Genomic DNA, 20,419 nt, shown 5'->3' on the forward strand with positions numbered 1-20,419 from the left:
AAATATTGTAAAAAAGAATATAAAATCTATGTTATAGATACTTAAAAACTGGCACAAAAATCCCTGATTCCTGGGGGGGAACTTAGCCTTCTGATTACCCCTAAATCAAACAAATTCTACTGAAAATGAATTTTGGGCATCATATTTATTCAAGCAGTTACATTCACCAGCACAAACAGTAATCAGCATCAACAGAGTAGATACTAAATTATTTCAAAGATACAGGGCATTTAGCAAGGGTGCCCACCTTCTCCTAATTTGTTTAATCTAATCTGATTATAGATTAAGCACCGAATAATAGAAGGGATATCATTCAACTTAGTATAAAAATAGAATAGAATATAATAAAACTGTTTGCATATGTTATATTTATTTTTCTTCAAAGTCCAATATCATTAATAATTTGAATTGAATAAATTGTGTATAGTAGCAGGACTAGACATTAATTCTGAAAAACCATCACGTATGTGGCACCAATAGAAGAGAATATGTGTAGCTCAGAGTTGGACTGTGGAGTCCTTGGGGTTCTCTGAGCTTGGTTGTTTTCTTGCAAACATTTCATTACCTCCATAAACTCAGAACTAGAGTAAATCCACGTCAGGAATACTACACAACACACCCGACCTAACCAGATACACCAAGATCGAAATACCCAGAATCATGGACCTCATCAACCTCTGCCTCACTACCTATTTCCAGTTTGATGGACAAATATACCAACAAATCAGAGGTACACCCATGGGATCACCACTCTCAGGATTCATAGCAGAGATCAAAATGCAACGCCTAGAAACTATAGCACTTCCATATGTACAACCAAAAGTATGGATCTGGTATGTAGATGACACCTTTGTTATAATAAAAAAGGAACAACTAGAGAAGAATATGAAAATAACAACATCTTCCAAGGAATAAAATTCACCAGAGAGGAAAACAACAACAACACGCTACCCTTCCTGGATATCCTCATCAGCAGAGGAAACAACAGCAAATTAGAAACCCAAGTCTATCGGAAAACAACCCACGCTAACCAAGTACTCCATTACCAAAGTAACAACTCAACCTCCTACAAGAGGAGCTGTGTAAGAACATTATTCAAACAAGCACAAATGCACTGCAGCAACCCAGAACATCAGAAAAAGGAAACAGACCACCTATACAACATCTTCCAACAAAATGGATATCCACGCAACTTTATCAAAAAGTGCCTGAACACTCAACCTACTATAACACAACACACACAAGCTATGAAAAGGATAACACTGCCATACATCAGAAATGTCTCAGAAACAACCAACAGACTATTACAACCACATGGCATCTCCGTAGCACACAAACCAACTAAAGCCCTCCAAAACATCTTAAGCAAACCAGAAGACCCAGTAGCCCAAGAAGAAAAAACAAGAGTCATCTACAACATACAGTGTAGGGACTGTAACAACTACTATGTAGGACAGGCAGGCAGAAGGCTAGCACAGAGCATCCACAAACACCAACTAGCAGTCAGAAGACACAGTGAAAACTCCTGAATCTCAAAACACATGGACAGACATAACCATAGTTTCAACTGGGAAACTGTCAGCATCTTAGACCAAGCTAAATCCAAAAATGCGAGGGAATTCCTGGAAGCTTGGTATTCAGACAAGGCAGCCATCAACAGGCACATAGAGATAAACAACATCTACACACTATTCAAGAGAGACAATAAAAAGGAAACAAAAGACCAGAACATCTCCTCACCAGCAATCATCACTCAGATAAGCAGAGGCTGACATCAAGATTATCACCAGACATACAATCAAGCAGTAAACAATACCCTAATCAAGGAGCTACCAGAGAAACAACAACACACACACACACATACCCCACCCTGGCAGGGCATGCCACTGTTTATAAACTTGCCAGCAAACAACTAATATTCAGCACTCAAAAGACATACATTAGGTACAAGATGAGTTACCGATAGAGCAAACCCCACTTCATTCTAGCACTGAAGATGTTACCTAGCCAGGTAATGAAATGTTTGGAAGAAAACAGCCAAGCTTAGAGAACCCCAAGGACTCCACATCACTTGTGTTTATCAGTACTGAGAGAAAGTCACAAAACTGCTTTCAAGACCCTACTGGATCTTATATCAGATGAATGTTGTTATTTAACAGAAATTATTACAAAGGATTGGCACCAGTTAAAGAACCATGAGTAAGATCTTTTCTTGTGAAAGCTAAAAACAGAATTCATGGTAACATATTTGTTAGTGCTTGACAGAATAACTGCAATGAAAATGACTGCTCTTCCTAAAATTTTATTTCTGTTTAAATACTTAAATCCTCTTGTTTATTACTTGCTTTCCTACATAATTATAAAAAAAAAACTTGGATCGGGCATACAATCAAAAGTATGATGGAGATTTAATATACTATACCTGAAATGTACATTGAAATATACAAATATACATTGATGCTTGTCAACAAACAACCAATATTCAGCACTCAAAAGACATGCATTAGGTACATAGACTGATAGACTGTCAGTCTAATAGCTACAATCATGAATCAATATTTTAAAATTATTATAGAAGTTTGGAAATAAGTTCTGCTCCTGATCCTTCCCCTGATTTCCTGTTTTTTAATCACTATATTTTAAACATAAATTCGATCCATTCAACATATGGGAAAGTATAGGACTCTGCAGAATTTTATTTTATTTATTTATTTATTTTGGTGCCTTCAAGTCAGTGTTGCCTCCTGGCAATTGCCTGGACAAATCCCTGCAGTTTTCTTGGCAAGATTTCAGAAGTGGTTTTTGCCATGGCCTCCTTCCTAGAGCTGAGAGAGAGGGACTGGCTGCCTTTGAGCCTAAGACAGGACTAGAATTCACTGTCTTCCACTTTGTAGCCTGATGTCTTAACCACCACACCAAACTGCCTCTCTCTTCTTTGTAGGATTAGAACGTGAATAACAATATAGCATTTCTACTGAATACATTGTGCAGAAGAGTGGGTCATAACTTCCAATTTGATTTCAAATGAGACAGATGTGGTGTTTTTTTCCCTCAAGCTTATAATCTTACTAATTAATTAAAAATGTTACTATATGAAGAAAGATACAATTCTACTTCTCTTAAAATCAAAGGAACTACTTCAATAATATACAGAACTTCTATATAAAATGCAAAAGGCTGTCTTATAGGTCTTTAAATAGTACCAGAAGAGGACCTGAACCGGATGAGTCAGCAGGGCAATCTACAGTATAAACTTCCTTTTCAATCTATTTTAGCAAGTCATCAGAAACTGAGTATAAAAATAATTCATATATGGTGCTTTAAAACTGCATTACATTAACCATTCTAGATTGCATCAGAGGGCTTGTAATCGCATAGATACATATTGTTATCTCTGATTGCTGTGGCCCTTTAGTTACTCTCATTATTTTATTTTATTTTTTTTTAGAAAAATTGGGAAAATTACGCAACCAGCTAAGGAAAAATTACACAGCCTTTATCATCCAATATCAAGACACGTAAAAATGATGCAGCACAAGAAAGTCACACAATTTCTAAAGTTAGGTGCTAAATTTAAAACAGCAAAACATTGGAAAACTGAAGTACATTTTTTTTGGCGAAATATGAAAAAAACAAGGAAGAGTCTAAAAAAAACCCCTCAAATTAAATATTATTTTATTCTAATTTGGTTTCAAGGTTTTTAGTTGTATCAAAGTAATTCCTGACAGATTCCCTCTATTTATACAATAGTTACTTTATTATTGATACTGTTGGTTTTGCATGCCAGAAGCCCAAGGTTGCATACACAGCAGATTCTCCTCCATTTTTTCCCCACAACAACAACCCTGTGAAGTAGGTCAGATTAAGAGAGAGTGACTGGCTCAAGTTCTCCAAAGAATTTCCATGGCTAAGGATGGATTGAACCTGGGAGGCCCTGAACTAAATCCAATACCTCACCACATTGATTCTCCTGTACCGTACTTCCTCTTAAGATATTAAATTTATTTTTATATCCCCATAAACTGTACTTGCTTCTTTTGTTCTTACTCTGATTTTTATTTTCAATGTTTTGTTAATCAAAGTAGGTTTAAATAACATTTAAAAGAAAATTGCCCACAAATCACTCAGTAGTTAATTGAATTTAAATATGTGAATGTACAATGCCAACTCATAACAGATTTTTTTTGGCAAATACTTTGAGAAACATAAGTGAGATTATGACAGAATTAACAAAGGGACAAGGAAGAACAGCTTCTCCCATATTTTATTTTATATTGCAAATTGTTCTGATCCAAGACTAAAAGCAAGAATAGTATTCAGTCCCAATCCCACTGATCAACATATGGAGATCCCTTTTTCTGGTAGTGTGGCGTACGGTAGCATAGAGTGAAGTAAAGTAAAATAAAAACTTTACCTGAAGTGGATAATCTTTTGGTGGCCAAGGGCTACACAATATTTGGGGGGCGGGGAGGTTAGGCTGAAGGCCACAAAGTGCGGGGGGTAATTCTGGGAGGTCTTCTCTCCTTCTTGAAATGATGATGCGTCTTTGTTATAACTAGCATTACAGTTCATATCTATAACTCCCCTCAGAATGAAGGGGAACAGTACCTTAGCTTCCAGCAAAGAGTCAGAAGAAGTTCTGAGAACTGCAAAAAATGAACTTGGGTACCCAAAGCTTACCCCTCTGTGCTTTAGGGTAGTGTTTCTCAACCTTGGCAACTTTAAGCTGTGTGGACTTCAGCATGTTGGCTGGGGAATTCTGGGAGTTGAACTCCACACATCTTATAGTTGCCGAGGTTGAGAAACAGAGCATGAACTGTTGGAAATTCACCTTGGGCAGCATAATATAACAAGAGAAAAACTGCCCTGATAAAACAGAGCAAAATCCCAGTTAGTTCAGCACTCCGTTTACACGCTGGTCAACCAGATAAAGGAATATTTGATAACATGGGATGTGAGCTTAGGAACATAAGGAGGGGCCTGTGGAATCAGGTCAGACTTTCCTCACCCAGCATTCAATGTCACCCATTGGTCAAGAGAAGGTCACCTTGTACAGAATGAGCTATGAAAGTCCTTCTCCATTATTGCTCCCTAGCAACCAGTATTCAAGATATGCTGTTTTGGATTCAGGAAATCTAATATAGCCACCTAGTACCCATTCATAACAGCACATAGCACCTCCCACTCATGTTCCCCAGCAACTGGTACTGAGAGACATAATGCCTCCGTTACTGGAAGAAATGTATAGCTATTATCATTAGTAGCCATTATGGATTTGTCTCAACCCTTTTAAAGAAATTCAGGTTGGCTAGCATCACATCTTCTGGTAGTGAGTACTATAGTTTAACTAGGTACTGCATGAAAAAAAATTCCTTTTATCAGCTCTGAATCTCCTACCATTAGCTTCTTTAGATGACCTTGGATTCTGTGATGTGAATGAAAAAGTAAAAGAAGGGAAAAAAAGCTTATTTCAGGGGCAGGGGTGCTCTGCTGGAGGTTTTCCCAGTGAATTGTACCCTGTCTTCATTTATCCATAGATCACATTCAAGTTCGACCCCTTCATCTATTTATTTCAGTTTTGAGCCCACCCAACTCAACTCACCTCACCTCACCTCACCTCAACATAAATGAATATGTTATGGCATGAGAACACAGGAAAATAGTCACTGAATGAGTTAGGTGTGCAAAGCAGAGATAGAAGCTGACAGACAAGGGAATGAAGCTACTAATTAAAATATCTGTTTGATCATCTCAGCTGTACCTTTGAAGATGGTGGCATGAATGACATCCGGATCCAGGAGAAGGTATTTACATTTTCCTTTTTGGACCAGTGTTGGCTTTTCTTAATTAAACCGGCCCTTATGGGATACAATAGAGATTCATAAAACGATGCAAGATATGGGGAAAAGAGATTGAATATTTTTCACAACTCTTAGGGTCCCCCAACTTGCAGGCCCAGGATGGGCAAAAACCTCCCCACAACACATGAGCCCTCCCCAGTCTGGTACCGGACAGACACATGAGACCATTAACTTATACAACACCCTGTTACAAAATGTGGGGAGTTTTGTTATATTTCACCCAAAAAAGTAGCATATACTGTATGTATTTTTTGTCCAGAACAACATTCTTAAAAGGAGTAAAATATATGTCAGGTATGTAGCAATGCCTGTTACCCAGAAAAAGCACATGCAGAGCCAGTTTAACTATCAGCAGTTTGTGGTTAAGGATGTAGCTGACATAGGATGCTGTTTTCAAGCCCTCATCAGGACTTTACAGGGCATCTGGCTGGTTGCTGAGAACAAATCTTGATTCAGATGACGCCTTCTTGTATCTATGAAGCTGGACACTGCATTTTAGAACTGTCTCTAGTTTTGCCTTCTGCCGTTTACTGCCTTAGCTCTCCCTCACCCTCATGATTCACTCTATCACAGATGGTCTCCATATTTGTCATTTCACAGCCTCCAAGCAAAAAGGATTTTGCTGCATCCAGAACAAGAAGTTCTGACTCCCCCCTCATCTTTTCTTCTTCCCTCCCCCTTTTTTTCTTTCACTTTCTTTTTATAGTCATCTCCACCCTTGATGTTAAGCATAAAGTGAAACACAGCAAGTGGTTCTGACAGAAAGCACATTTAAATTCTTTCTGAGCTCCTCAGTTACCCAAGAATGATTCACTTCTGTGCACAGCCAACATTTCCTGCCAGTCTGTAAACCATTTCTCCGGAAGTAAATAGGAGAAAGTAATGTGCAGCTGGAGCACAGCCACTGGGCCAGAGCTGCAAACTAGACATTCCTGTTGGGGCCAGATGCGTGAAGGTCCTCTGACTGAAGGCTAAAAGTATTTCTGTTGTTGCTGCATAAAACTGGATTCTCTATTCCAAACCCATCATGATATTTCTTATGCAGTGTTTTGGGAAAGTTCAAAACAGCCAGTTTTAATCAGTCTTCCTCATATGGGGCCCTGCAGTTGCGTTTGATTGCAATTTCTAACATCCTCAGCTAATACGTGAACAGCCATGTCAGCTGAAAATAATAGAGGCTGTGGTCCATTTCATTTGCAGGAGGATAAGTTGAGGAAAGCTGGGCTCAATTTATAATTCTGAACAAATATAAACATGCTTCAACATTTGAAATAATGATTAAAAATGCGTGTTTATATAAAAATTCTTGTCCCGACCTTCTAAGTGCTGATGATGTATTCCTGGAGGCAACTAACAATAGCTTAACAACACAGTATTATAAAATTGAGTTTATAATACATTAAAGCAGAATGTTATAGATAATGTATAACCTTCACATAAAGCCTGCTGGAAACACTTATTTTCTCACTGGTGGGCAAACTTCCAAGGCTGATTTTTCATAATAATTGTGTAGCCACTGAGAAGGCCCTGCCTTTCCTCATCACCAATCATTCATCCATCCAAAGTGGTATGCAGAAAAGAATTTCCTAATCTTGTCCTGGACTGAAAGTATTTAGGATTTAAATTAATATTAATATTACATTAATAACAAGTGCAGCAATTGCATTCTTGGAACGAAACTTTCAAAGACTTCAAACATGTTGTATAATGAAGGGATAAGCACTAATTTCAGACAAATCTTTATCTAAAAACAAAAAATTGTTATTTATCCCTTGAGAAGTATTTGACTCATAGGCAAATATGAGTTCTTTATCCATTAACAAAGTAGAACACATAATTAATTACTTAATTATGTAATGAATCTTTCCTTAAAAGCATCAAGAGAGAATATTATTTTTGGACATGAGAGACTGCATTTATAATGTTATACTGGCTATTGGACTGCAAAAGGAATGATCTATCTTCCCCTAATCCATCATCACTCATATTCTTTACCACCACATGCTGAAATGGTCTTGCTTTATAGTTCATCACATTTAGAGAGGGAGGGGTTCCGAATGAATGGTTCTTTAAAAAAGTGCTGCAGTTTGGGGTGGTGAGTTTAAGGGGACTGAAGTATTGCATCAATTTAAAATACCAAAGAATGGACATGGACACACATGCATGCCTGTCCACGCATGCATGCGCACACACACGCATACGGGATTCCCTGCTGTCTCAGCAGCTATGCAAATTGCTTGGTAAATCCTGACAGGGCACAAGCCACCAACTGAACTTTTTAGGAAACAACTATAAGAAAGTGTAACTCAAAACATTTCAGGCTCTGGGGTTATTCCCATCACATTTATGGTCTCCTAAGTGGTAATGCTTTCCATGTTTTTGCCAGCCCTCCTACCTGAGGTGCCAAGAGACTCAACCTGCAGCCAATGGCATGCAAAGCCTACTTCTAACGCCCCTCCTGTCATTCAATCACAGGGGCTTTGTTTCCCCTCTGCAAACTTCCTAAATTCTTCCTCTCTGCAGACCTTTTATGACAGGGTGGACAACTCTTTGGGGCTTGAAAGCCCCCCTCCCCACACAAATTTTGACTGTTGGCATTTTCAGCCTCTAAGGGGCACAGAATTGATGGAGTGATATCAAAGGGGTATGCAATCTTTTTCCTTTGAGGATGGTTGACCCTTTTTTATTTGAGAGCTTTCATTTTTTTACCTGTTATTTTAACAGAAAATTGATGTGTTCCAGAAAGAAAGAAAAAAGAAAGAAAATTAGTTACGGTTCTGAAAATTTCCATTTTTCAACCACTTTTTGCTGGCAAATCCTGGGAGAGCTGGAAACCATAAAAATGGGGCTCAGGCCACATTCTGAGTTGCTCATCCCATTGGGTGGGGAAAAACAGAATAGGTCCTCTTCAATAACTCAGTAACTACCTTTCTTGCTCAAAAAATAGGCCAAGCAGAAAGAAGCAACATGGCATTTTCATCATCGTAGTTATTTCTAATCCACCCAATCTTGGGTTGGAAAACAAAATTACTGAAAACACTATGAACAGTAAACATAAGAAAACAACTTCAACAATAAAATACATTAATATCTGTAATATGATGGGATAGGGAAAAATCATGATCACCACTTTCTTCTACCTACTGAGCAAAGACAAAACAGATACACATTGTGAAGTACCTTCAGAGACCAGTAAGTCCATGAACAGCTTTGTCCTGTGCATCAAGGTCATGGACCTCTCTCTCTAAAAGAGACTCAGAAACCGAATATCTCAAAAGTGACTCCTATTTGAGGGAGCCATGTATCTGGCTAAAGCTCTGAAAAAATGCTGGTTTAATCACACAGGAAATACTTTTTCCTGAGGCAGCGAGAATCCTGATGCTGCCTCATCACCAACATTTCTACTCTCCCTGTTCTTCTGGCATCATGACTAAATGCCAAAGCTATGCCAGATTGGAGTAAGGCACCCCAGGCAATAAACTCATTTTAAATATTCTATATGAACACGTGCACATTATAATGTTGGCTGGATGTTCAAGCCAAGAGCTGCTTCACACATGACACAGTGCCAAAAATAAGTTTTCTTCCCAAGGATATGCAAAGTAGTAATAAGCTAATCTTGGCTTCCTAAGATATGTAATTCTATGATATAAATTTCTTGTATTCATACATTACAGTGTCTTTTCAGTGCCCCATATCAAGTTAGGGCAATACTTTGGTTTGTCCAATTCAAATATCACAAAATGGAGAGCAATAATTCTAGTACTCTAGAAACACTAAGAAAAGTCACATTGAGTTCGACAGCCTTATAAATCTTATAAATAAATAAATAAATATTTTTTTGTGGCCAGGGTGGGACTGGGGGGCTGGCTGATTCTTAAGTCATGGATGGAGTCTGTACTTAGTCATAAGCTTAGGACATATGTGGAAGAAGCTAGAATTTCTATTGGAATTATGCAGATTCCCCTACAACTGGAAGAACTCAAAGCATTTTTTCCTCTTCGCCATTTTTTAAAAGAGCCACATAGTCAGTTGCTTATATCCAGTATTTGTACCACACCTTTAGTCTTAAAAAGGTCCAAAAGACAAATAGACAATAGGAACAGCAAAACAACTTAAAATGACATTCCAAAAAGAGGTTAGCTGAAATAAAACAGCTTTCAGTAGAATTAGATTGCCAATTAGACTTATCTTATTGGGAGACATTTTATCTGGTATTCATCAACAGAAGAATAATTCAGGTCTCCACACTCCATGTGCATCTCTTTCGATTCTGGCAGTAAACATGAAAGCTTTATGGAAAACATAAGGCATGGAGAGATGCTAGTATTTCTGTTGGTTCTAATTAAAACACTGTAGATTGATTGATTATATGCCATCAAGTCGATGTCAGCTCTTAGCGACCACATAGATAGATTTTCCCCATGATGATCTGTCCCTAACCTGGTCTTTCAGATCTTCCAATGGTGCATTCATTGCCAATGTAACTGAATCCATCCACCTGGCTGCTGGTTGTCCTCTTCTTCTCTTTCCTTCCACCTTTCCCAGCATCTGAGCCTTCTCCAGAGAGCTAGAACTTGCTTGCAATCCAGACACATGGAGAAACATGTGCAGTGTGAATGTGCTACATGCTAAATTGTATCTTAATAACTGTAGTTACCAAACCCATACTGTCCTCCAAGAAATAAGAGCCAGTTCAACTTATCTCAGGTATCTAACTTGAATTTGGAAAGATCTGAATATTATGAGCATTTGAAGCCTCCTTAAACTGTTTGGTTTGATACCAGGCCATTATTTTATTTGTTTGGTGTAGGGTTAGTGGCTGGTGTGAATTTATAAACCATGGTATATTTATAAGTCGTGCTGTGGTTTATAAATCATGATTTACTAACTAGTCAATAAACAGTTAAACCAACCTATGTGTGAACCCCATCACTTCTTGTCATCAGCCAATCCAGTCTTAGCTCTTTACTGTCAGATCATAGAACATAACATGTCACATAATCACCTAACCAGAGGTTCCCAAATGTTCTTGACTCTTGGGGAACCCTAGAGGTTCCCAAACTGTGTGCCATGGCACCCCAGGATGCTGCAGCAAACTCACTAACAGTTCCATTCATTAAGTAGTAAAATATCTTATGATGCCCTTGTGAGTTTGCTGCGGTGCCCCAGGGCACCTGGCGCACCATTTAGGAACTGCAGACCTAACCAGATGAAGGAATGCAGTTTTAGGAAATATTCTGTTCATGTTCTTCAGTCTGCCTGGTATCTCATGAGTTCTCTTGCCAGGAGATTTCTGGCAAGGCTTCATTCTTTTTTTCCCCATTGTCCAGACAGAAAGCAAAGGGTGTGGCTTGGACGTTGCACTCAGTCAGAGGCAGATTTTATGGCTGCTCCATCTTAGCAGTGAGTATTGTAAATAATGCATTGTGCTTTTGGGCACTCTACATCTTTTTTTCTAGGAGAATTGTCTGAGAAGGGCTTGGACAGTGCCCCATGCTAATTAAATCTTTGAAATTCCATATGCCTGACTGGGGAAGGGTAATTTGACTCATAATTGCCCTGCTCCTGATCCAGATTAAGACTGTTCTTCTCCCGTCCCGGTACTTGACTGAGTTAACAGATTCGTGCAAATGGATAAATGGTTGGTCAGTAATTTAACTGTCCTGAATGACCCAGTCACCAGATCAGACTACTGATCCATCCACCCAGCCCAGTTCTGTCTACTGTGATTAGTGGCAATTTGGTTACCTACTATATTTAAACGGGATAAGAAATCTAGGCCTATTTGAATGTAAAGCACATGCCCTATCTCCTGAAGTTGGTTATGTAATCTCATGGACACAGATTGGACACACTGGGGATCTTTTTTATGGGCATCTAATCTAATCTAGTTTTTGGCTCCAACTGATCTCAGTTGGAATAATTTAAACATGCATGCAATCCGTATACTGAAATCAATGGAACTTCTGGATAGGGCTCAGAATTGCATCCCATTAAACACACACACACACACACAACCTTTTCTGAATGCTTATCATACTAGTCCAGAAGTTTCCATGTATTGTTTTGAAATTATAAAAAAAGAATACAGTTTTTCTTTCCTCTGTAGTATCTGAGAATTATTTAATTATCCTCTCCCCACTTCAGTACCAAGCTATTCCAAACTGAAGCTTATGTGAATTCTGTTCTACAATCTGGCTGCATTCACACAACCTGCTTAATCTGGTTACTGAATTAACCCATACAATGGAATTATCAATTAACTAAAAGGACTCAGTTCATGCAACATGCCAAGCTACAAAACAAAACAAACAGCCTTCCCTGCCATTGCCCCCACCCTATGCAACTCTTCCCCCAGAGGTGAGGCGGGCCCCCACGCTCTTGGCCTTCTAGAAAGGGTTCTTGAGTGGGGCGAGGACCATCCCTGGGGGTGGCTGGCGCCTTGAAGACGCTCCCTGAATCTAACAACTTCTAGTTAACATCAGTTCCTTGGAAGCTATTTATTTTTTATATAGGAATATTGTTGTATTTTAATATATTTTAATTAATATTATTCTATTTTAATTAATATTTATTCTTTTTACTGTAAACGGCCCAGAGTCACTCTGCAGTGAAATGGGGGGTGACAAATTTGAAATATAAATATAAAATATACAACAAAACCAAAGTTAACACTAACTAAGCTTAGCATGCTGTCTGAGTGCATCTGCTAAGTCTTTACTCGACCTGGTTAAGCGTATAGCATGAACTTAGCCAGTGTCCTTGGTTGTCCTTAACTGCTCACTTAACCTCTTGCAGCATGACTATCCCTCCTCACTATCCTTACGTAGGATACTCTGCTATTCCTCTGCATGTGCTATTTTAGCATTAAAATAGAGGAAGAAGCTGCTCAAACCAAGAGAGGATCCCACACTTAATACACTGCATCAATAAGAAGGAACACATGATTCATACTGAACAAGTCTGTACTGGACACATCCGATCGGATGTGTATATCCAGACTGCTGGTACTTACCCAACTACGTACACCCGTAGAACTACTGTACCCTGGCTGGCATCTTTTTTTTACAGGTTCTGCTCCTCTGTTCTCAGCAGATGCCCAGCACACAGACTGTAGCAAGTAGAATCATTTCTCCAATGCAGGTCACTGGTTAAGAAAAACTTTGTCTGGTGGATTAGTTCCTATGACTGATCTGCACATTATGCTAAGCCAAAATGTGGTTGATTTGGTGTTTTAGCTGAGCATCTTGCATGAAAACAGGCATTCTAATGAATAAATTGTGGCTTATAACTTGATGGGATGCATAAGCCCAGCCAAATGTGGCCTATTCAACACATTGTGGTTAAGCAAGTTATAGCTTACTGACGATATCTAGATGGAATCAAAAGACAGAGGAACAGAACCGTTAAAAAGGGAAAGGGGCAGCTATCATGAGTCTTATGATGGAATTATGGTTCTGATTTATTTTGATGACTTGTTTTATGATTATTGCATTATTAATACAATTATTGTTGTTGTATTTGTATCTTACTACTTGCGAGCCACTTAGAGTCACAATGATTGATATGACCCAAAAGCATTTGTAACAAATAAATAAATAAATGTTGTTGCTAAAAAACATTTGAACAAACTCTGATCCAGAAGATGTACTAACTAGCTAGATCCATTGCAATATGAGCATGGCCAGTGGTCTCCTTGCCATTTGTTGTGGGTCTGGGTTCACTGTGGACCTTGCACTGATCATTGATAGTGAAAAGGAAGAGCTAATGTCAATTTAGTAGAAAAATGAGCCTCCCAGCAGTGTTACTGCTCAGCCATTCACGCCTGCAGTTATGCTCACAGATAGGTAAAACACTTGGTATGGCAAGGATGAGGAAGTAGGAGTTTCTTCCAAAGAAAAAGAAAAGAAGGAACACAATGTTCATGAGCAGCAGCTGTTCTGCAAGAACACTGTAGAAAGTGGAAGTGCGCCCAAGAATCAAAGAACAAAAAATGCATTACTGTATCTTCATGTCAGTGATGCTACCCAAAGTCCATTTCAAGCTGCCTTACAGGGACAAATCACTGGTACATCTCATGCAATATTATCTAAGCTGTTGGCTATGAGAGGCCTATTTCATTCCTAACTAGCAGGAAATTGTTAGATCCCTTTTAAACTAAAGATGCCCAGGAACTTCTGCATGTAAACCAGTGTTACAGATTTAAAATTAAAAAGGTGCTTCCAAACATGTGGGAGCACCTGTTTGCAACTCTTTAAAGAAGCTGCATTTTTTCCAAGATTGTCCAGCTGCTCTCTACACTGCAGCATGAACGCTGGAAGAGAGATGTTTAGTTTATGGAGCTGCAGTCCATCCACCCTGCTGCTGGTCATCCTCTTCTTCTCTTTCCTCCCACCTTTCCCAGCATTACAGCCTTTTCCAGACAGCTGGGTCTTTGCATAATGTGTCCAAAGTAGGATGATTTGAGCCTGGTCATCTCTGCCTCAAGTGAGAACTCTGAGTTGATTTGTTTGATGATCCATTAGTTTGGTTTTCTTTGGCTGTCCACAGTATTCTCAGGAGTCTTCTCCAACCCCAAAGTTCAAAAGCGTCAATACTCTTCCTATCCTGCTTCTTCAAAGTCCAACTTTCGCTTCCATAGCTTATCACAGGAATACCATGGCTTGCATGATTCTGGTCTTTGTGGGTATAGACACATCATGGCAGCTGAATATCTTTTCCAAGGCCTTCATGGCTGCTGTACCAAGTGCTAGTCTGTGGCATATTTCTTAATTGCTTGTTCCTTTACTGTTGACGGTTGATCCTAAAAGGCAGAAGCTATCCAACACTTTGACATCTTCATTATCAATTCTAAGGCTGGTTGTTCTCCCTGTTGTCATTACTTTAGTCTTCTTTATATTTAATTTTAGTCCCATTTTTTCACTTTGCTCCTTAACTCAGTTAAGTCATAGCAGGCAGCACTGAGATATATGGACCAGTGATCTGAGTTATATGGATTACACAGACCAGTATAAGGGCTATAGTTGATGTGGCTGGCTACCTATAGCAACCACAAATATGAAGCCTTGCATAGGGACTGACAGTTTTTCAGCCAACATCTCCTATGGCTTTAGCAAGTGATTTAACTTGGATTCAGACAATTCAGTTAGCCATAATGAGGTTTGTTTGGTCTGGATTTAGTGTGTTCTAGGAATCCAGACAAATGTGGCTTATTAACAAATTATGGTTAAGGGAACTATCGCTTAGAGCAATGCTAAAATACTGGCTTTCATGCCACACAAACTTCATCTGCCAATTCTTGGAGATCCGAATGCTATTTAGTGCACAGGAGCAGAGGAAAGTTAAAAACTTGGCAACCCTGAACTGTATACTTGTCTTCCCTCATAATCCACAATGTGTCTAAGCAAACATGCTACTTTCACACATATGTAAATGAGGCCCCAAGCCTTCTTTTGTGCTATTTTACATTAATATTTTATTTCTCTTCATGTATTAATGAAATAAATTAGATCTTCTCATGAGGAAGAGGAGGAACTTTGGTAATGCTACTGGCCATTCTGTCCAACAGAGATCTTACCTTCATGTAACAAAGCTAGAGTGAGCCAGAGCTGATAAACCTTGATGCCCTCAAATAACTTCCCTAGGAAGGGAACCCATGGGAATATTCAGAGATTTGAGCTACTGTTTTAGGCTTAATCTGTGGGAACCCATTTTGATTCATAGCTTTGGTTTTATGAACATACCAACTGGGTATTGATTAACATATTTCTAGTCTTCACAGTTGCCAGTATTATCAGTATAGATGTCTGTATATTTTTCTGGATGGGACAAATGCAGATTACTTGAATCAGGAAACCAGACAGTACAGAAAGGTTAAGCTCACTTCAGGTTCTATGGATCATTATCACTTTCACTCTTTCCTTTACAAAAAAATCTGAGAAGACTCTGACTGCAGTTTTTTATACTACATTCAGCTATATCCTTAGACCACAGTATATCTGTTCCCTTCTATCAACTTATCCAGTCCTTGAAAAGTCTGTAAACATGCACCTAATTTAGCAATAAGCAACTTAATTAAATTTGCACATATGCACTCAGTTGCATAATTGAACTTGATGATAGTCATTTGCAGAGAACAAATCTAATTTTTAGTGCAGATTTGGAAGAGAGGATGGAAATTTCTCTAAAAAGTTCCTTAAACACTACACCTTTTTTTTTTTTTTAACTTAAATATATCTGCAACTCGAGATGTTAATTCTGCCTGTCCTACCACACAGCTAGCAAATAAAAGCCAACTTAGATTCGGAACCTCTCTCAAAAATCAACAGCCAAAGAATGTGTGTCAGGCTTTTTATAACAAAATAAATTGTTATAATTTATATACACAAACACATATGTACTGCAAAATAAGAAAAACCATTATCAATGGGTATACTGAATATGGTTCTTTTTTCCTCAGGTAGCTTGGTTATTGCAATTCTGAGTTTAAATCCAAACCGCTGGAGGTTTTCCACAATCAGCTCCAAGCAATGTAGCAAGACCCTAATTCACAATCAGTTTTAAATATATCTATGTGGAAGTCCCACTGCTTTCAAGGGAACGCTTAAGGAGTTAGGATTTCAGTTTTGGAAACTGTCATTTGGCATGAAGGAGTTGTTAATAAAATCTGACCTTTATCTGAGAATTTGCAGTATGATGATCATATTATAATTCCCAAGATTCACTAGGAAAATTAGTGCAAAATTTATATATCATGGGCAATCACCAATTGTTAGGCGGCACATCAAAATGACAGGCTTAAATTCACATAGGACTTCTCCCTTCTTCTCCTCCCTTCTCAGCCTGCCCAAAATTGGTTAACTACTGGCCAGGTTTATTTCTTTCTATAACTTCTGTTGACCGAAGAACATATTATAGCAGGATACAGTGATTGGTTAAGACAGCTTTTAAAGGATCCTAAAGAAATTCTATGAAGGTGTATCAGCAGCTATTAGTTGTGATAGCAAGACAGGAGCTCCATGTTCAGAAAAAGTATACCTGAATGCCAGATGCTAGAGGCAAGCAACTAGAGAAATGCCATTATTACCCTTTGGCTGGCCACTGTTGGAAATGCATTCCCATCCAGAGATCAAAGATAAGCCTCTATCTTCCTTGTAAAGAACTGTGTAGTTTCACTCATAATGAAGCATAAATCTTCACATCGGAATCTTTCTTGGAAGGATGTTAACCTGACTCTGGATTGCATCATTACATATTATGGATCTTTCAAGAATCAACCCCAGACATATTGTTGCATTTGCACTTAACTAACCTGTCAAGGATAAGCATTCTAGCATATTCTCCTTCCTACTTGCTCATTTTCTATGTTTACAGATGGCATTTTTCTCAATCTCTGGCTAGGTTCCACATGCTAAGGAAATGGCTGGGTTTCCACAAAACAATGAGCATGTTGTGTGAACCCAACTTCTATGAACCTCCATCTCTATCCAGAAGTGATTCTGTCCTGAAACAAGACGTCTGTCTCATTTGCTACTTATTTTCTATTTTTATCAATGTGGTGAAAAGGTTATTTACAAACAGGAAGCTTGAGACACTTGCGTGGGAAGCCAGCATTAGGTTTTGGGAGCCCAAATTGTCAACTAATGTTTTACATAATGTATATATGTTTACATCATTTATTCAGACAGCAGACTTTCTAGATTTTATTTGACAGAAGCAATATTGGAAGGAGAAAGATTCCTTGGGTTTGAATACATATCCGCCCCCCCCACACACACACAAAACTTTACATTAAATGCATCTGTTATGCAATTACAGCTTCCTGGGGCTTTTCCAGAGGATAACTTATCAGATAACCTTCATTCTGCAGGTTGTGGTGAAGGGAGGAGAGGCAAGGATTATCAGAGTGTCAACTAGCACCTGCAATCCCCAGCAGGCACAATAATCACTTGCACACCCAAGTAAATTCAAACTAGCATTCTATTTAAAATCTGCAAACCAAACAATGCAATCTTTCTGGCATTTTTTTTGGTTGGGAGAAAAAAAAATAAAGCCAGTTAGGAGTGAGAACTTTTGCCTGTCAACAATTATGTGCAGAAGGCAGAACTTTCCACTTTATGACCTGACTCAAATAATGCACTTAGCCATGATCTGCTTCATTAACAAGTTAGCAAGTTAACAGTGGGCAAGATTATTTCCAGTTTCTCCATGATTTCCACTTCTTCTCCATAGCCATAGGATCTACCTGAAGCAAGCAGCCAGAAAGTATTTTGGGACATGTACTTGCTTCAGTGACAGGTAAGCACAACTAGTTTCATCTCCCAAATTTGAGAACAATAGAAAGGACTTCCTGAAAACCACTGTGTCCAGGCAGTTTTATATTCAACATTTTGTTCTTTCAAGGGATACCTTTCTACCACTGCAGATCTATATTACCCTCATTATGATTAGGAAGTTTCTCTTTTTTCTTTACAATATTCCCCCCCCCCCACCAAAAGCTTTCTAAACTCTACATATTTAAAAAAAACCCAAACAAGTACCATGCCAGCAGATACAAAGAATAAAACTCAGTAAAAGTTATCCTTCAATTGTAAAATCTGAGGTTTTGCATGGAAGAGCAGAACATCGCCAATTCTCTGAACATGAATATTTTCCAGCCCTTTTATTTTTTTCTAGAAACATTAACAGAGCTTTATTTGTAGAGCCTGAGAAAAGCAAGCCCCACTGGGCACCCAAATGAAAAGCAAGGATTTACGTAAAATCCAAGTTTATGACAAGTTCTAGAAAGGAAGCCACATTAATCTGTTGCACCAAAACAAAGAATGTCTATGACATCTTAAAAATTGTTTGATTATTACTGTTGTAGGTCAGAGCCCACCTCAAATTTTGCCCTCCTCCCCACATGTCTCGAAAACATCAGTTAGCCTTTAAAAGCCCCTCACCCCTTTTATATCGCAAACCATCTATTCAGCGGAGCAACCTGCAATGCTTGACAAATCTACTGATTGGAAACGATCCTTTTCCAGAAGAAAGATTCTCTGAACTCAGTGGCACTTAGTTCTAAAGAAATAAATAGGGTGTCATTGTTAGGGCCTGATCCACAGACATCGGATAGAACCTAGTCCTCCCTCTTGGGCACAGTCAGTCTTATCAAATCAAATGTCAATCTGCCTGACAAGTACAACAGCCATGATATAAGTGCTGGGAATTAACTGTCTGGCCACCAACTCTTTGCCAATGCTCTGCCCCCACCCTCCAAATTCTAAATTGTTCTCAGCAAAAAAGAATTAGGAGAAAGTAACACAGTCCAATCAGCTACCATTGAGCAATCAACTTCAAAGTTTGGATGGGTCCATACAACACACTAAACCAGAGTTAACAAATCCAAACGGGCATCTTTATATATCATGCTAAACCTGATTCATACAATATACTGTATGATGACAGCTGGGTTTCCCACAACACGCTAAGCCCCAAACCGAGTCCATTTTAATATAGTCTGGTATGTTGTGCGAACCCAGCCTGAGAGTTACCGCAGCGCTAGTCGGTGCGCTTTCTTCATTCCGCCGGGGGCATCCGTGGGAGTCTGTGATTCTCCACCTGGCGCCCCCCTTCTCCCTTCCCTTCCTAGGGACACGCCTAGCCCAAAGTCACGCAGGAGCAGAAGCTCCCTCTCCTGCGCGCCCCGGACCTCGGGGAGGCGCGGCTCGAAAGGCGACTCAGCCCTAGCCGCAGCGAGGGGTCGCCTTGGGGTCCCAGACCAGCTGGAAGAAGCCGCGCCGCAGAACCGAGAGGAAGCCCGAAAGGGCGCGCTGGGCGGGAGGGGCCGGTGCCGGTCGGAGGGCCACGCCGCCTCTCTACGCTGCTTCCCTCTCCAGGACCGAGCCTGGCCAGGAAAGTGCGGCCGGCGTTTCCCAGGCGCGTACCGCCGCCTTCGGAGAAAATCAAAAAGAGAAGGGGATAAAGAGGGGGAAAAGAACTGGAAACAAGTGTCCCGGCCACCTCGCCTCCTACCTTTCAGCCCACCTTCGAAGCCGGAAGCCGAAAGCCGTTAAGACGGGATCAAGAGCGCCACGCGCCAGTTTGCTTCTTCAGTCCAAGGGAGGGAGCCGAAGCCCTAACCCTTTCCGACGAAGCGCCCCCTCCCCCGTCCCTCCCTCCTTCTCTCCGTCTCTGTCTCTGTCTCTCTCTCGGCAGGCCCCGTCTGCCAAAGGCACCCTCGCGCCCACTTCCTGGTTGCGTCTTTACTTCTCCCTGCCTGCAGTTACGTGTGTGTGTCAGACTCCAGCGTGGTGCCAGCGCTCGAACGCGCCTCTAAACCAACCGGGAACCTGCCTCGGCACGAAATGCGACCGGCCGCTGGGCTGTTGCGCAGCATTTCCCTCGCTCGGCCGGTCAGGGGAACTCACCTGAGGTCGGTCCAGGCTACTTTTTGGCCGGGGCCGGCCGCGATCCTTCCAGGGAGGGTGCCAGTGGTGGTAAGGGGCTTGTCCTACAACCGGTGCAGGGGAAACGAACTTTTGAACTCGTTCACAGCTATGTATTTTAAGCGTAGC

At 39.9% G+C, this 20,419-nt stretch overlaps 1 protein-coding gene across 6 annotated transcripts in view; it reads right to left on the bottom strand.

Moving 5' to 3' along the window:
- Nucleotides 1-20,112, bottom strand: part of PTK2B (protein tyrosine kinase 2 beta) — a 93,572-nt gene extending 73,460 nt beyond the window's left edge. For all 6 annotated transcript variants that reach the window (XM_088152254.1, XM_088152253.1, XM_088152252.1 and 3 more), the window contains exon 1: nucleotides 19,878-20,112. The gene's annotated coding sequence lies outside the window, so the exon portion shown is untranslated. The remainder of the gene's footprint in view (nucleotides 1-19,877) is intronic.
- Between the last annotated feature and the right edge of the window lie 307 nt (nucleotides 20,113-20,419).

Source organism: Python bivittatus, unplaced genomic scaffold, assembly GCF_059951505.1.
Source record: "Python bivittatus isolate LINGU-HERP-01145 unplaced genomic scaffold, Pbiv_v1 ctg000690_np1212, whole genome shotgun sequence".
NCBI lineage: Eukaryota > Metazoa > Chordata > Lepidosauria > Squamata > Pythonidae > Python > Python bivittatus.